This window comes from Meleagris gallopavo, chromosome 15, assembly GCF_000146605.3.
Source record: "Meleagris gallopavo isolate NT-WF06-2002-E0010 breed Aviagen turkey brand Nicholas breeding stock chromosome 15, Turkey_5.1, whole genome shotgun sequence".
NCBI classification, from domain to species: Eukaryota; Metazoa; Chordata; class Aves; order Galliformes; family Phasianidae; genus Meleagris; species Meleagris gallopavo.
In genome coordinates, this window is record NC_015025.2 from 11,400,782 (window position 1) to 11,415,599 (window position 14,818).

The following is a 14,818-nucleotide window of genomic DNA, read 5'->3' on the forward strand; positions in this document are numbered from 1 at the left end:
ACAGAAGAAAGCAACTGGTTTTCTAAACATTACTCAGTCTCAACCAGCATCTTAAGAGGACAAAAACAGCGCAAAAAATGGGGACCAGGCACTCATCTTCTATGAATTGGCAGGTGTCAGTTGGAGCACTTTGCATTACTCCTGTGTTTGGTGAATTTCCAGTTAAATCTTTTATGACACAAAATAACTTACCGGTAAAAGCATAAGCCCTTCAACATCAGAAATAAATGAACTGTAGGGAACGCACCTTTTAGTTAAAGGCAAAAAAGCCAGATCTTCATCCACATGTCTGCAGCGAACTGTGCTCATTTACCTTAACTCTGTACTGACCAGGAGTTGGTGAAGGCTGAAGGAATAACGTGCCAAGTATATTCCTTGAGAATTTAAAAGAATCCTGTCCTTGGGTGTGCACTCTCCTTTTGTGTTTACGTGGGCATCCACAGAGGTAACTTTGAACAGCACGTGGTTAATGAAAACCATATGAGAAATCATCTGCTGAAAGGCCAATTGTCAGATACTTTTCATGACGATGAGAGAGTTGGAACCATGAACCAAGCTTGTTGGGTAAAGGGTCCTTCATCCCTTCGCTGGAACCTGATAAAGGGATTCCAAGCCAAAAACTCCTCTCTGCCTTTTCCAGCTGTTTTAGCCAACCCACTACCAGCTATGGTCCCTTCAAACACGTACCAAACCTCTCTTTTGTCCATAGATGATCCCAGCTACAACAGCAGCGTAAAGAAATATTCAGTGAAAATCCACAGCAGAAGTAACATATTTTGTGCTTATGTGTTCAGGACAAGGAACAGCACTAATTGATGACAGCAACTCAACTCAGCTGCTCTGCTTTTGGGTTCCAGAGTTCAAACAGCAAGCCATAGCATGAGGTAAACTATGAAAAACACACCCCAGGAGTTTCAAATCTTTGAAACCGTAGGAAAAGGCTTCATTTCCAATGAGGACAAATAAAAAATAAAAAGAAGAATGAATTGTTGAAGAGATGATTGTTCTGAGTTATGTGTTTGGCTCTTCTGGAGAACCTGGAAGGTATTAAAACCACTTCCAAGGTTGTAATACAAACACTCAGACTGCACTTTTACAAAGGGTAAGCAACGAGTCGATGCAAAGTAACTGAAGACTTGGATTGCTTGGGTTTCTACGTTTAGCTACATGATTTCAATATTTAAAGCACACCTTACAACTTGGGAACCGCTGAACTGTACTGTTTGTTCACAAGGTACACCTACGAGATGACCATTGCGTTTAGGTATCAGCTGAGAAAAACAAGCAGAAGCAGAAGGTGACCCGTGATCAGTTCTTAAGTGCCAGATGAGAACACAGATAGCCTAATAGAATCATAGTTATATTTGTACAAAAACGTTGAGAAAAAAAAAAGACAAAATAAAAAAGTGTACTGTACGTAGATCTGTTTAGAGAAAAAGCAGAATACTGTATTTTTACCTTTAATAAGATTATCTTGTATACTGTCATATTTTTACCTAAAACCAGAAAAAAAAAATAAAATTACCTCATAATATTTTGTTGTACACTCAGTGAAATACTTGCCTGATCTTTTGGATACCCCAAACATTTTGTTGCTTTTCTGCTGTGTTAACAGTGAAACCATCCAAAGAAGCAATTTTGCCATAAAACTTCTGAAGTTTGACAGAGTCAAAAGGCAAAACTTCAAGTATATCTCAAGGGAATGAACTTAGGAAATGGGAATTTCTGACAACAACCTGTACATGTGACTCCTTATCAGTGGTGCTTCATTTGAAATACTATCAATATTAACATGTTTCTAAAACTAATGTGAGAAATTGCTACTTTTGCAGGGTGGTTCTTGCAACGTAGTGTGATGATGGACCACTTAGATGATGATATCTGTCACAGAGCACCAAATGCTGGCACGAGATGGTCACTACATGTAATGTTTGTGGGAATGGTAACCCACTTGTCATCTCTTTGGGCTGTTTTCCTCTGCTTAAATTGGAAAATGGTGCTGATTTAAACTATTTTGCCTTCTCCATGAAAAGATGGAGTATCTTTCACGGCAATACTGCTATATTTCCCTACCAACCACTGTGTAAAACTCATTTCAACTTTGGTAAAACAGCCCTGCCTTAAAAATTTGTCTCATTACAACTTTACTGCTGGCTCTTTATCCAGGAATTGCTTCACCCTTCCCATGCAGTGTTCTAACATCTCCTAGGAATGCAAGTAGAATTCCTTAATGCTAAGGAAATAACATTAACCATAATTTCCATTTCTCATTGTACTACTTATTGAGTCAGATAGGAAAGGTAAGTGGAAATGCAATGATATACTTACTTACATTTTGCATATTTAGATGCAATGCAATGCTCCTAAGGTCCTGTGATGCAGAAGGAAGTGTTCTCCTGGTGCTGAGCATCACATCTGTGCATGTTCTGGTCAGCACCAGTGGCAGCATAGTGTGAGGAGCTTTGTAGAGTGCTGTGGGGCACAGCCACGTCCCATCAGCTGCCCTGAGAATGGTGGAGTGAGCAAAGCAGCACAGCCCTGCTCTGCAGAGGAATGTGCTATGAAAGAGCATCACGTTTTCTAGAACTTCAAAAGGAGACTGAAAGAGGTACAGAGAAATGCAGTTTGAAAAATGTGCTTTTTCCCCTTTTATGCATTTACATTCCGTGAACTATCCAGGCACTGAGGTTTTTTTTTGTATTAATATTCATGACAAGCAAAATCCCACCTCTCCAAAGCACTTTTCTCATTTGGTCCCAGGAATACCAGCAAGAAAGCTGCATGCTATGTATTCATGTGCTACGAGCAGAAATGATAAATTCATTGCACGGTTTATTCTCCAAACTCTGTTTACAAGAAATTAAAGTTAAGAACCTTACTAAATGGTCCCCGAGAGAAGTCAGGGATTTTGGAGAGGAAATATCAGAGCAGCTGGGACCCAGAAAGGACAAGGTCTGGGGTGTGCAGCCCTGTGCCATCCCCCATTACCAGTGGCCGGCTGGCTTGAAACATGGGGGTTCTATTTCTTGAACAAATTCACAGTGCAAAGGGAATTGCTTTGGCCAAACTGTATAAATGGTTATGATATTTTATGGGAAATATGTTAGGGCTCACCAGTGAGCATTCTCCAAATCTGCTTAATTCTGCAAACCCAGCAGACCAATCAAACTGGAAGTTGGACAAACTGGGAACAAAGCCATCAACCGGGCAGCACTGATGTACTGACTGCCCCAGTGTTCAGATGGTGGCTTCCTTCCTTGCATCAGTGCATGCTAACAGAAAGGAGGCAGCAGCAGAAAGCATTAGCATGCCTTTAAGCAGGTGAACTGCGGAGCTTTCAGCCAGCAATCCCTGTAGACCAGAGATGCAAATACTGAACCAAAGGAGCTGCCAGGGGGCTTCTGGCACTTCCAGCCAGCCAAAGAAGCTGGCCTAACTAAATAAAGGAGACACTGAGGACACAGCAGAAGACAGCCCATCACTGCACCACAGGCAGGCTTCGTATCAACACTGAGATGTCTCCACTACAGTTAAATCAGTGCAAACAGAAAGGGAGATAATAGCCAAAGCAGCCAAATAGCTGAATGGATGGAGAGTTTGCAGTGTATTTAACAGCAAGTAAAAGCATACTCACTTAAGGTCACTTGAGAGAGATTTAACACAAACATGCAGCGTGATAAAGAGGATTTGGAAGGGCTTAAAAGGTTAGTGAATAGCTAACAAGCTTGTTAATATTTAAGCAATATTGATTATAATGCAGACTAATATGTAATTCTCATATTAACAATTAATTATATTGATGCAAGGATTTAATTAGGACTTACCCAGCAGGAGGGATGAGGGATCTGGTGCTGAGATGAATTTCCCTGCTGCAGCCACTGGTCCATACTCTGGGCAATTGGTCCACACGTACTGAGGAAGCAAAAGGCTGAAGGCTGAGATCTTCCAGAGGATGACTGTCACCCTTTAGTACATCAGAGAGGATGGCACACAGACTTCATAGCATATTCCATCTGAAAACAGAGAAACAAGTCCCCGAAGGAAACTTCTACTTGTGTCTGACAGCTGCTCTCAGTTCCATTTTATTGGATGATAAGCATTACTTTACTTCCACCAAGTTTAAAAACTGATTTTGTGAAAAGATATATTTTTTTCTAATTTAAAAAAAGACTAGGGATTAAAACCACATGCTGATTCCCAGACAAAAGGAACAGAAGTGCATTCATCCTCCAACAAAGCTTGCTGCGTGCCTCCATTTAGAAACAATACTGACTGATTTTATCAATCGTACCTGCAGCCTTCCAGGCCAGAAGTACAATCCTTCAGAGAGCTGCCCCACTCACCTTCCCAACCTCACAGCCACGTGAGCTCACATCTCAGAGACTTCCATTCTGGTCGCTTTTCTCCCCAGGTCCCTGAGTATCACCATCTCCTTGTCACACCTCACAGCATCATCAAACCTGAAGCTTTTGGGGATGACAAGCAGGCCAGCCCTCAGCCAAAAAGGGGCTGCCAATTTTGTTCGAGGAGCAGACGCTGAAGGCATTTATGAGAAGCAGTCCAGCTCGTGGCTTTCAGCAGTATCTGGCTGCTGAAAAGCAGTGTTATTGAGATCCAAGAATGACAGTAAGTGAATAGCAAATAATAGCTCCTCAGAAGCAATTTTCACTGCAGAGTAAAAAGACACAACTTGAGGGAGAGTTTTGTATGTATTAAAGATGCTTATTAACACCCTTGCTGCTATCCAGGCACGGCACCAAAGCTGCATTTCCCATCGTGTTTCACCAACCTCTTGCATTAGGGGGTTCATGTTCTGCAGCAATTCCTAAGGGGGAAAACAACAGAGATAGAAAGGCGCAACTTGGAATGAGAGGAAGAAGCCTTAAGTACAAGTTAAAACAACAGCCACAACCTGCAATAAGCCCACAAACCCCATATCCCCAGGCGGTCTGAGAGGAGAGCAACCACTGATTAGAGTTTCAGGAGCTTTTTTTCCTCCGTTTCTCGGAGCACTACGAAGCAGGGCCGGGGCTGCACGTCGCGTCGGGGCCGGCAGGCAGCGCTCAGCACCAAGCGATGCGCAGCGCCCGTTCTCCGAAGGGAAGCAGCAGCTAGAGGAGCAAAGAAATCTCTTTCTGTAGGTTGGTTTCTCTCTCTCTCGCTCTTCTTTTTTTTCTTTTTCCTCTTATTTTTGTAAACTGTGCCGTTAAACTGAGGGAATGTGGAACTGATGCTTTCTTGTTAAGGGGAAAGTCAGCATTTCCCTGCTTGAATTTGATTCACGCTCAGATGGGTTTCTCTTCCTTGCCTTGCTTATTTTTATGGAAAACATCTTGCTTGCTCCTACAGGACCGCATCTTTCAGGGTCTGGTGCTTATTTCCACCTGCATGGAGATAAAAATCTCCATCAGCAAAATCTGCACTTTGTCTACATGTTGTCTTCAGGACCAGCTGTGGTCGAACCACCACCTGCTGCTGACTCGAAGGGAAGGTTCGGATATTTGTACTTACTTTAAAAACAGTATGATTTGGTTTTACACTTAATATAAGAACAGTATGATCAGGTGATGCTCCAATCCATACCTACATAAGCCAAAAAGAAATCATTCTGAATTGAAAATAAAATCACATTCCAGTGTCCATAGCAGGGATTGGGACTGGGTGTGCTTTGAGGTCCCTTCCAACCCAACCATTCTGTGATTCCAAGTACCAAAATACTTTGGATAGCAATGTAAATGGCAGCAGCCCCTGCTCCCCTAAAATACACTCCCTTGCACCCTTTCCAAATTCTAACAGGAACTCCCTCAGTCATGCATACATCTTGGAGAAGGATTTTAGCCATTACCCTTCACTCTTCCTAGGCACATAGCCTGTCCTTAGCAAAAGATACCACTTCAATAATAAACTATACTTCCAGAAATTTATTTCTTGCTGTTCTTCTTGCAGTGATGAGTCAGAAATCTTTGCATTATGACAGCTTATACCAGTGAATTTTATGCTCCCAGATGCAATTAAGAGTCAGACACAAGCTCCAGATTCAAGTGCACCCCTCCTGTTCCAAACCTAGTTAAAACTCATTCCTGACATTTAGGTCTGCAAGATGCACCATCAGAGACTCCTCTGAGAGCTGGCTGAGAGGCTGGAGTGACACAGAATTAGTGAGATGGCATCCACAAAGCTCTCTTTGATTATAATTGGAATTTTACAGCAGAAAAGCTGATTTTTCCCAGATAAGGAAGTCGTAATAATAAGAAGGAGAACAATAATAATAATAAAACACTTAGGAATCACACAATAACTGTATGAGCAAATATCTAATAAACCAAAGCCAGCCCATCAGCAGTTCTACATTGGTCCCACTTCAAGCACTCCCTGAAGCCTCAATGCTCTCCAGCAAACCTGAGTTCTGGGCACATTCCCAGGACAAACCCCAGCCTGCACCTTCCTTGGGCAGAGGACTGTGGTTCGGAGCCATGTTGGTATCCTCTAAGTCAGCCCTTGAAACCAACCAATTCCATTGCTTTGAAAATACCGCCCACGTTCCATAAAATTCAGATAGAAGATGCAGCCCACAGGGATTAATGAGGGCTTGAATTTATTCCTCAAGAGCTTCTGATAGTTTTATTTTTCCACTGTGCCACTATAGTCTTCCTACACACAAAAGTCGCTCGCTTGCTTCCAGCTAGGGAAGGAACTTGATTTCACAGCAAATAAAAATTGCATTCGGGTAAAGAAAAATAAATAAAGCAATTACTCATGCTGTACTTCAGCACAAAGTTTGCTTACGAAAATTGCCGTGCAGTGGACAAACAGTTCCAGGTGATGTTTTTCTCAGTAGGAGTTCTGCAGTTTGCAGGCTGTGCCCTCACAGCAGCCCCCACAATACGGGGCAATGAGAGCTTGGATTCTTGTGGGAGTTGGGAAGCTCAAGGAGTGAAGTCAGGAAAAAGAAAGCATTGGGAGAAGCCAGCAAGATCCTTTCCAACAACCCTCAGATTACAGATTTTGTGACCATTCGTTGCCATTCAAGCAGTAAAAGCTGTTAAAACACATCAAACATCCTACTGAGTGTGCCCTGCAGCCATCAGGCACTCATTTCTGCACTTCCTTTGCTGCAAGTTTTATGAGTTTGGACAGAGGGGGCTGGAAAATCTCTCAATGATGTTCCTCACATTTGCAGCCCCAGCAGAACGCCTGGGTTTTGCCTTCCTCTGTCAATGAGTCTTTTTGATTTTCAGGTTTTTTGCCAAGTTTGAATTCAAGGGGGCAAGCATCAGAGAAGAAACACAGTGCTGGCTCAGCCAAATAATTGTATTCTCACTGACTATAAGAAAATCTGTCTGTCCTCTTCAGCTCCCTCAGAAAGGAAAAAATAACATTAATCTTCACTTAGCACTATATCATATGATCATTTGAGTTGGAAGAGACTCTTAAAGGTCATCTGGTCCAACTCACCTGCAGTGTACAGGGACACCCACGGCTCCATCAGGTGCTCGGATTATGCAGGCTGACCCTAAATGTCTCCAGGGATGGGGCAACTACCACTTCTCTAGGCAACCCATGCCAGTGCCTCACCAACCTTATAGTAAAACACATTTTCCTTCTGGTTAGGCCCAGAATGACATCATAAACCACGGCTGTCTGATGCTTGTGATATTCCTGCTTCTGCGTGTGCACCTTTTTGAGTGGCATTCTGCATAATTCAGCACAATTCTACACGTTCCATTGTTAATGTGCTCAAAATACACATTACTCAGCTTGACGACTAGGTTTTGTCTTACAGCCATCTGGATGGTTTATTTTAGAAAGTGAACTGGAAGAACAGTGCTTTATTCACAGTTATTAAAAGGGCTCCGTGCAAACACGAGGGCTGCAGGGATGGAACTCCTCAATGTGCCTTTGCCTTTCTTCTATTAGCCTCCAGCCTCAGCTTAATCTTAGGACTTCTCCCATTCTTTCAAACGAGGAAGATAAAATTTATCATTAACCACAGTGCTTTTATCATGGATACTCTTACTGCCCAACTTTAAACAGAAGCACCATAAATCTCACCATAAATCCACCCATCGACAACCACTGTTTGCACACCACGAGCACACGTTGACCTGCACTAGGCTGCAGCTGGGTAACAGAATTACACTTCATGTTGATGCCAATTAATATTCATACGAGACTTACCTGGCAGTGGAGGAAAAGGAGGACAAGGTCCAAAAGCCCTCAAGGGCAACTTCTTAAACCGTGCACCAGCAGCTCAGTGCCTGAAGTGGCTGGAAAACATCCCTTGACTTTCATCTTCCATGTAAATACATTTTCCTTTGGATGAAGACGTCCCAGTCAGCCTTTGGGGAGGCAGGAATACGTACAGCAGAATGAGCTGGAATGGTTACAAAAGGTCACTGAAATGGTTTTATTATAAATATGGACCTGGTCACTGTGAATACGTGGCATTCACAATATTACCCTCTTGGTAACTACGGGGTATTTTCATGGCCCATAAGGTACTGAAGGATCATCTGCAGCAGCTTTTACCCAGGTTTTCTCCTCAGAAGAAGCTGTGGAAGGTTTGCCATCCCTGAAACACTCACTAAAGGCTTTGGGGACTGGGTTTGCCTTCCTGTATGTGTCATAGCCAATGTTGCTTGTTTAGAATGTTTCCATTTGTAATTATTGCACAACTGAATGAAGCGAGGTGCTTTGATCACATAATCATTACATCTCCCCTGCTTTGAGGCTAACTGTGCAGCATGACAGCATCTGTTTTAATCCCCAGGTGGTGCCAATAAAAAGAACTTGTAGTTTAATACAAATGTGGACTTCTATTCCTTTAACAGCTAATGATAGAACAAAACTACAAAATACAGCAATGATCCCACAGCTGCAAACTACCCGTTAAAGCGACACAAGATGTGCAAAGGATGCCTGTTAGCACACTCGAAGCCAATGAATCATCTAATGCCCTCCCATATGCACAGAGGATTGCAGATTTCATTTATTTTGCCGGTATCTGTCAGAGCCAAAATAGAAGTGCATTTAACAGGGGATCAAAACCCATCACTACTAGGACTGGGATGAAACCTCTTCAACTGTCAGATTTCACAGCAGAGACTGCATGACACTTTGGCAGGACTTTCATAACCCTGCCGTGTCAGGAAGTCATAGGATTGCTTGCAGCTTGATCTGCAAAGCAATTGCTAGTTGGGAAAAATAAGTGAGAACACCACCCATTGTATTTCACAAAGCATTTCACAAAGAAATGAAAAATGATAACAAGACAGAGAATAGATTTGGATGGCTTAAACAGATGGATATTCCCTCAGCATAAATGGCAAGTGTCAGTTGGACACAGCAATTTCTTCCCTGCTGTAGATTTTTAACAAGAGAAACAAGAAGATTAGTAGGGTGGATACCACGAGCCTGCAAAGGTCTCTGTGATCTCAAGTGAGGTGAATTTACCTATACTGCTCTCAGTGGTCTCCAGGGAGGCATTCTTACTTGGCATTAATTGGCACAAAAAGATCAACGAAGCCATGTACACAAGCTGCAGTTTTTGCCTAGCTCTTTCTCTTCCATTCTATTTGTTTGCACAGAGGTACCATTTATGGACAGATTCCTCCCCAGGATGATTTGTGCCAACTCCACAGTGCCTCCAGTAAACTCATTTTTCTTTAATCCTCTCTGGTACAGGGGCTGACGAAGGCAGTTGTGATTCCTGGATCTATGCCCTTGGCAAACTTGTGATTAATACCACCTCTTGGTCTTAGAGACTTGGGATTTTAAGAACGTTGTGGTTGAAAACTTGAATCTGCCAGACCACAGGAGCCTGAAGGATTTTCAGTACCACTTGTTTCCTCTGTGGCATTGGATTAGTCTCATTACTACATTATTTTGTCCAGACTTCATATTCCCAAAAAGAGTCCCATAGGGGTGCCTTGCAACCTCTTTATGTCATACACAGAGAAACACACTCATGCTTTTCTGCTGCTCTCTCCTCTGACACTCCATTTTTACTGCATTCTGCTGATTCTTCTCCAATATAAACCCGAATAATTTACATTTTTTTAATTTTCTTTTTTTTCTACTAACTTTTTCACTTGTTTCTTACTGGTGTTTGCATTTCTACCATGCTGGTGTGATCAACCCAGAGAAGGCAGGATGGAAGTCTAGCAGGCTCAGCAGAGTAGTCCCCTCCTGGAAGACTGTGGAGTTGTGTACCAACCATACTGTAGCCTTTATTTGAACATCTAATAAGGCTTAGATTTACAAATATGACCATCAATCCTGATGATGTGTATAGAATCCCCACCGTACCCACTGACCATGTCCCCATGTGCCACATCTCCACGGTTCTCAGACACCTCCAGACATGGGGACTCCACAACTTCCCTGGGCAGCCTGTGCCAGTGATGCCAGTGACTGACCATGCAGTTAAGAAGGAGCTAAGCTCACCTTTGTATTACATCTCAGGGGCTTCTTCTCTGGTCCAGCATCAGAAGGATTTGTTTAACAGTAGCAGAAGTAGATAGAGTGCTACAGTAAAAACAAACCACATCAATGGTGAAACAGTAAAATCATTACATAGATTCTACCTACACAGGAATGAGAGAAGTAGTGGTGTAGCTAGGCTGGTGCAATGCTGCAAGTAAGAGTTTCCGTGTGTCCCGAGGAAAGATCTTTCCTCTATGCTAGCAAAACTATTGCCTCTCTCCGTGGATTTTGGTCAGTTGTGGACAACACTGTGAGCAGCATGCATAAGAAAGATGCTCCTGCCTTTCTTTTGTGCTGTGAGGTCTCCCATGGGCCAAAGAGCAGCAGCCAGCAGCCAGCCCAGGCTCCGTGGTCCCTGCTGGGACAGGCTCAAGGAACAAAGGTCTCACAATATGCCAGCAGGCTGGTTTGGAATCAAGTCCTCATTCACCTCTGCAAAGGCAAGGAGCGACAAAAAGCAGTGCCAAATGTCTGCTCTGGTCCTGCCCCAGGAGGAGTTCTCCATGGGAGATTTACTGCTGTCACCACAGACACGGGGCAGGTGACAGCACTGCTCTGGCACTCCCTCTGTCCCCTTCAGGGCAGTGTCAGGAGAAACACATCTAGCTTTGGCTCTCTGACACTGAAAGAGAAAGGACAAACCGAGTCTGACTTAATGACACTACCTAAAGAGAAAGTGCTCGTAGTGTTGAGGATTTAAATTATTCTGTCATACATTGCTTCTGGCATGAACTGTTGGCATGGAGACTATTGCGAAATGTAATACAACATAAATAAAATATTAATGGCACACGAGAAACTGGAAGTGATTTAAAGAGATACTGAGCTGCCAACTGAGTTACAGTTTGGAGTTTATCATGTAAACAACAGGGAAATTTATGATTAAAGCTACAAAGGGCAACAGAGAACACCAAGAAATGAAAGGAGGAAAAATGCTTAGAAGAGCACAGGTGACATCACAGCATTTACCAAGATGAGAACAATGCTGCCATAGCTTCTGCCTCATCATCTTGGGTTGCCTTGGCAGGGAAATCAATTCCCAGAGTGGAGAGAAGGCAACAGGAGTCAGCAAGGCTGAGCTGAGTGCCCAGAGCTGACAGTGGGGCTGGTGATCCTTAGCATGGATGTAGACTATGAGGTTGAGAATCAGGTCATGTATGCTGAGATATGAGGTTTCCCCAGGCTCAGGTGATTGCAAAGCTGTTAATAAAACATAGTCATTGAATCATTAAGGTTGGAAAAAGCCACTAAGATCACCTAGTCCAAGTGTCAATCCATCAAATGACAGTAAGACAGTGGGCAGGACAGAAGTGACAGAGCAGTTCCTGAGCCAGCACAATCAATGCCTCAGAGCCAGACCCACTATACTGTGGTAGTTGGCCTCAGTGGCTTCTCATAATACAGTCATAGAATCACCAACACTGGAAAAGACCTCCAAGACCATCTAAGTCCAGCCATGCACCACTATTTCCCCACTAAACTGTGTCCCTTAGTACAACATCTACACATTTCTTGAACACAATTACTTATTTGTGGCAGAATTTTACCCCAAAGCAACACGTTCGTAATTTATGAATGCCTGAAGAAATGGGAAATAAATCCTCTTTACTCACATCCCTTTTCTCTCCGTAGGGTTTTGATATCCACATCTCTTCCTTCAGGACTTGTTGCTGGTTTCTCAAGGTATGTAAATATCATTAAAAATAGATAAATTTTCTGAAGCCTGATAATTTGCAATTTACATAAATCATATGAACTATTCCCAAGGAGAGTGAATTGGAAGAGGAAGCCTGAGTGGTCTGGGAATAACTAAGTCTTTCTGATCTAAATATCTTTGAGATAGCTGGAGATGAAAAATTTCCATATACAATGCAAAACATCAGCCATAATTTAAAAGCCCTGTCTCCAGGCAATAGAATTCTCCCAAATAACAATTCTAACTGCTGAATTTCTTACATAGAACTTGCAGAACTTCTTACTGAATGCTCCATGCATCGCAGAGCAGCACTGCAAACATGGAGAACAATGGAAATTGCAGTATAATCACCAGCAATTTACATACATTCGTTAATTTGCTATTCAAAATGAACCAGAGAGACAAGGGCTCTGTCTGCAGGTGCAGATAAATCAAGTCTCTGCTTGTGGACACAAATGCATACTTGTGATAAATTTGTCACAGCACCTTTTGCACAAATGCGTATAATTTCACTTAAAATACTTTAAGTATAATTGCATGGTGGAAAGTTTACAGAGGGAAAGAAATTGCTAGGAGTGTTATATGGAGTTAACATATAGGGAACAAAACCAGCTCACATCTCCATTCTTTTATTCAGTGAACGAGGGCAAATGCTTGGACTAGGCCACAGCCGTATCAGTTTATTGTGCACTATCTAGAAAGCTGCATGAGGTGCTTATTGACTCATGGGATGTGGGGAAACACGGGAGAATGGTGTGGAAGTGCTCATTAAAGTGTTTAGCACATGCGCCCATTGTGCTTGTCTTCCTTCTATTGTCTCTGGGGCAAGGCAAAGGCTGGGCTGTTCCCAGCGAGAGGATGTCTGAAGTCAACATCAAAACCATTTTCCTGGGAAGTGGATGCTGATTTATAAACAGAAGTGCTGTCAGCGGGGCCGTGGAGGGTCCCCAATGTCTGGCTAACATCACCTCCACCCTTCCCACCCCAGAGGAGAGTTTTCCTGCCCCACCTGCTGGGCCTGGGCTACTGCAAGGCGCTCTGCTCTCTGTCAGCAATGCTGAGTCCTATTGCTCCACGGCTTCTCCATGTCACTCCTCTCTGAGGACCCCCACGTACCAGACCACACGCATCCAACTTGATAGTTTTATGGTTTTGCTGCCCTCTTTTTCTTTTAATGTTTTAACAGAAGATATTAGAAAATAAAAGAGGTTTTGCTACTTACATGCATTATCTAATTATATATGTTATAGGTGGCCAAGGAAAATTCCTCTTCACTCAATGAACTACAGGCAAGCCAAAATGTTGAATGGAAATGTCTTCATTCAGAAATGACTGCTCCGCAATTCCCACTTCATAGTAGAAGAAAAAAAGACGCAGAAAACAGAGGCCTTATTCAGAGAACCTGTCAGCATAAGAACAACAAAAAATAGTTACAGAAAAAATAGCAGGCCGATGGAAAAACACACCCACTTGTGTATTTTCTCTGGTGGTGCCATGTTTCTGCGTGGAGCCAGGAGTTGGACTCAGTGATCCTTATGGATTCCTCCCAAAATGGGGTGATCTATGATATTATAGAAAGGCCCCCAGAGCTTCGTGCCCTGCATTGTTCCTCTCCTCTGCAATGTCCCCATGTTCTGCCTCCTCCCTGTGCCCCTTCCCTCTTCACACCCTATACTGCTGCACAGTCAATGTCTCCTGCCTGCCCACCCGTGCATGGGATCTTGAGATACCAATATCACACCAGTCAGCTTTGGTTTTGTTAATATCACGCTATCATGTTGCTCTGTATTTCCATTACTACAGCTTCAGATGTTTCACTTTATTTCCATTAAGTGCTAGCAAAATCATTTGTGAAGGCACTTATAATTAGGCAAGTAATTATAAGCACATTTATAGTAATTCATCAACATTAGGTGGCTCAGGAGAAGCAGATTTGCAGGCAGGTGGGTCTCAGCAGCACCAGCACCTTCTCACTGCAGAGAATGAAGGCGATTAGAGATGGGTACAGCAGCATGATTACACTCCTCCTAGCTTTGCCCTGGAGATGTTTCTGTCATCCACAGGAAGAAGGGCTCAGATGCATTCCTCGCCCCTTGCTTCATTATGGCTGACCCAATAATACACAAAGGGAACTGATTTGCTGTTTGAAAGTCACATGTTGCAATCATGGCAATACGCAAATGGGTTTAGCCTCTCCGTCTCTCGGGGAAACAAAATGACATATAAAACCACAAGAAATACAAAATAAAATGCAAAACCACAAGCCTGAGCTGTGGGCATCTCTGCTCATTGCAGGGGCGTTGGATGAGATGGCCTTCAAGGGTCACTTCCAACTCATTTCCACGATTCTGGAAGAACCAAATACAGTTTGGCATGCTGGGTCAGCCTGGTAACAAGCGAGCCATGCCAGCTGGAAGGATGTACCAGAAGTGTCCAGAAGTGCCCAACAAAAAAGTACAACGTGCAGGAATGACAGCTTCAGATATCAAAAATTATCTCCCTACCTGAGCTGCCCTAAGTTTGGCTCCGCTTTTATGACTTGCTGAGAGCTACCAAACAACAGCCCCTAATGAGCTGTCAGCACTCGGCACTACTTTTGGAGTCAGTTTCTCTACTGCGGAAAATGACAGATCAGCT

The 14,818-nt window shown here is 43.1% G+C and overlaps 1 long non-coding RNA gene across 2 annotated transcripts; it reads right to left on the reverse strand.

Moving 5' to 3' along the window:
• Positions 1–70: 70 nt before the first annotated feature.
• On the reverse strand, positions 71–13,580 carry LOC104913279. Of its 2 annotated transcripts, XR_004161423.1 has the most exons (7): positions 13,404–13,580; positions 11,455–11,685; positions 10,447–10,527; positions 8,179–8,374; positions 4,344–4,825; positions 2,333–4,013; positions 71–1,496 (listed from the first exon to the last, which is right to left on the reverse strand). It is a non-coding gene; the product is annotated as an uncharacterized LOC104913279 (long non-coding RNA). The 2 variants fall into 2 exon arrangements; XR_004161422.1 differs by having other exon boundaries at positions 71–4,013.
• Between the last annotated feature and the right edge of the window lie 1,238 nt (positions 13,581–14,818).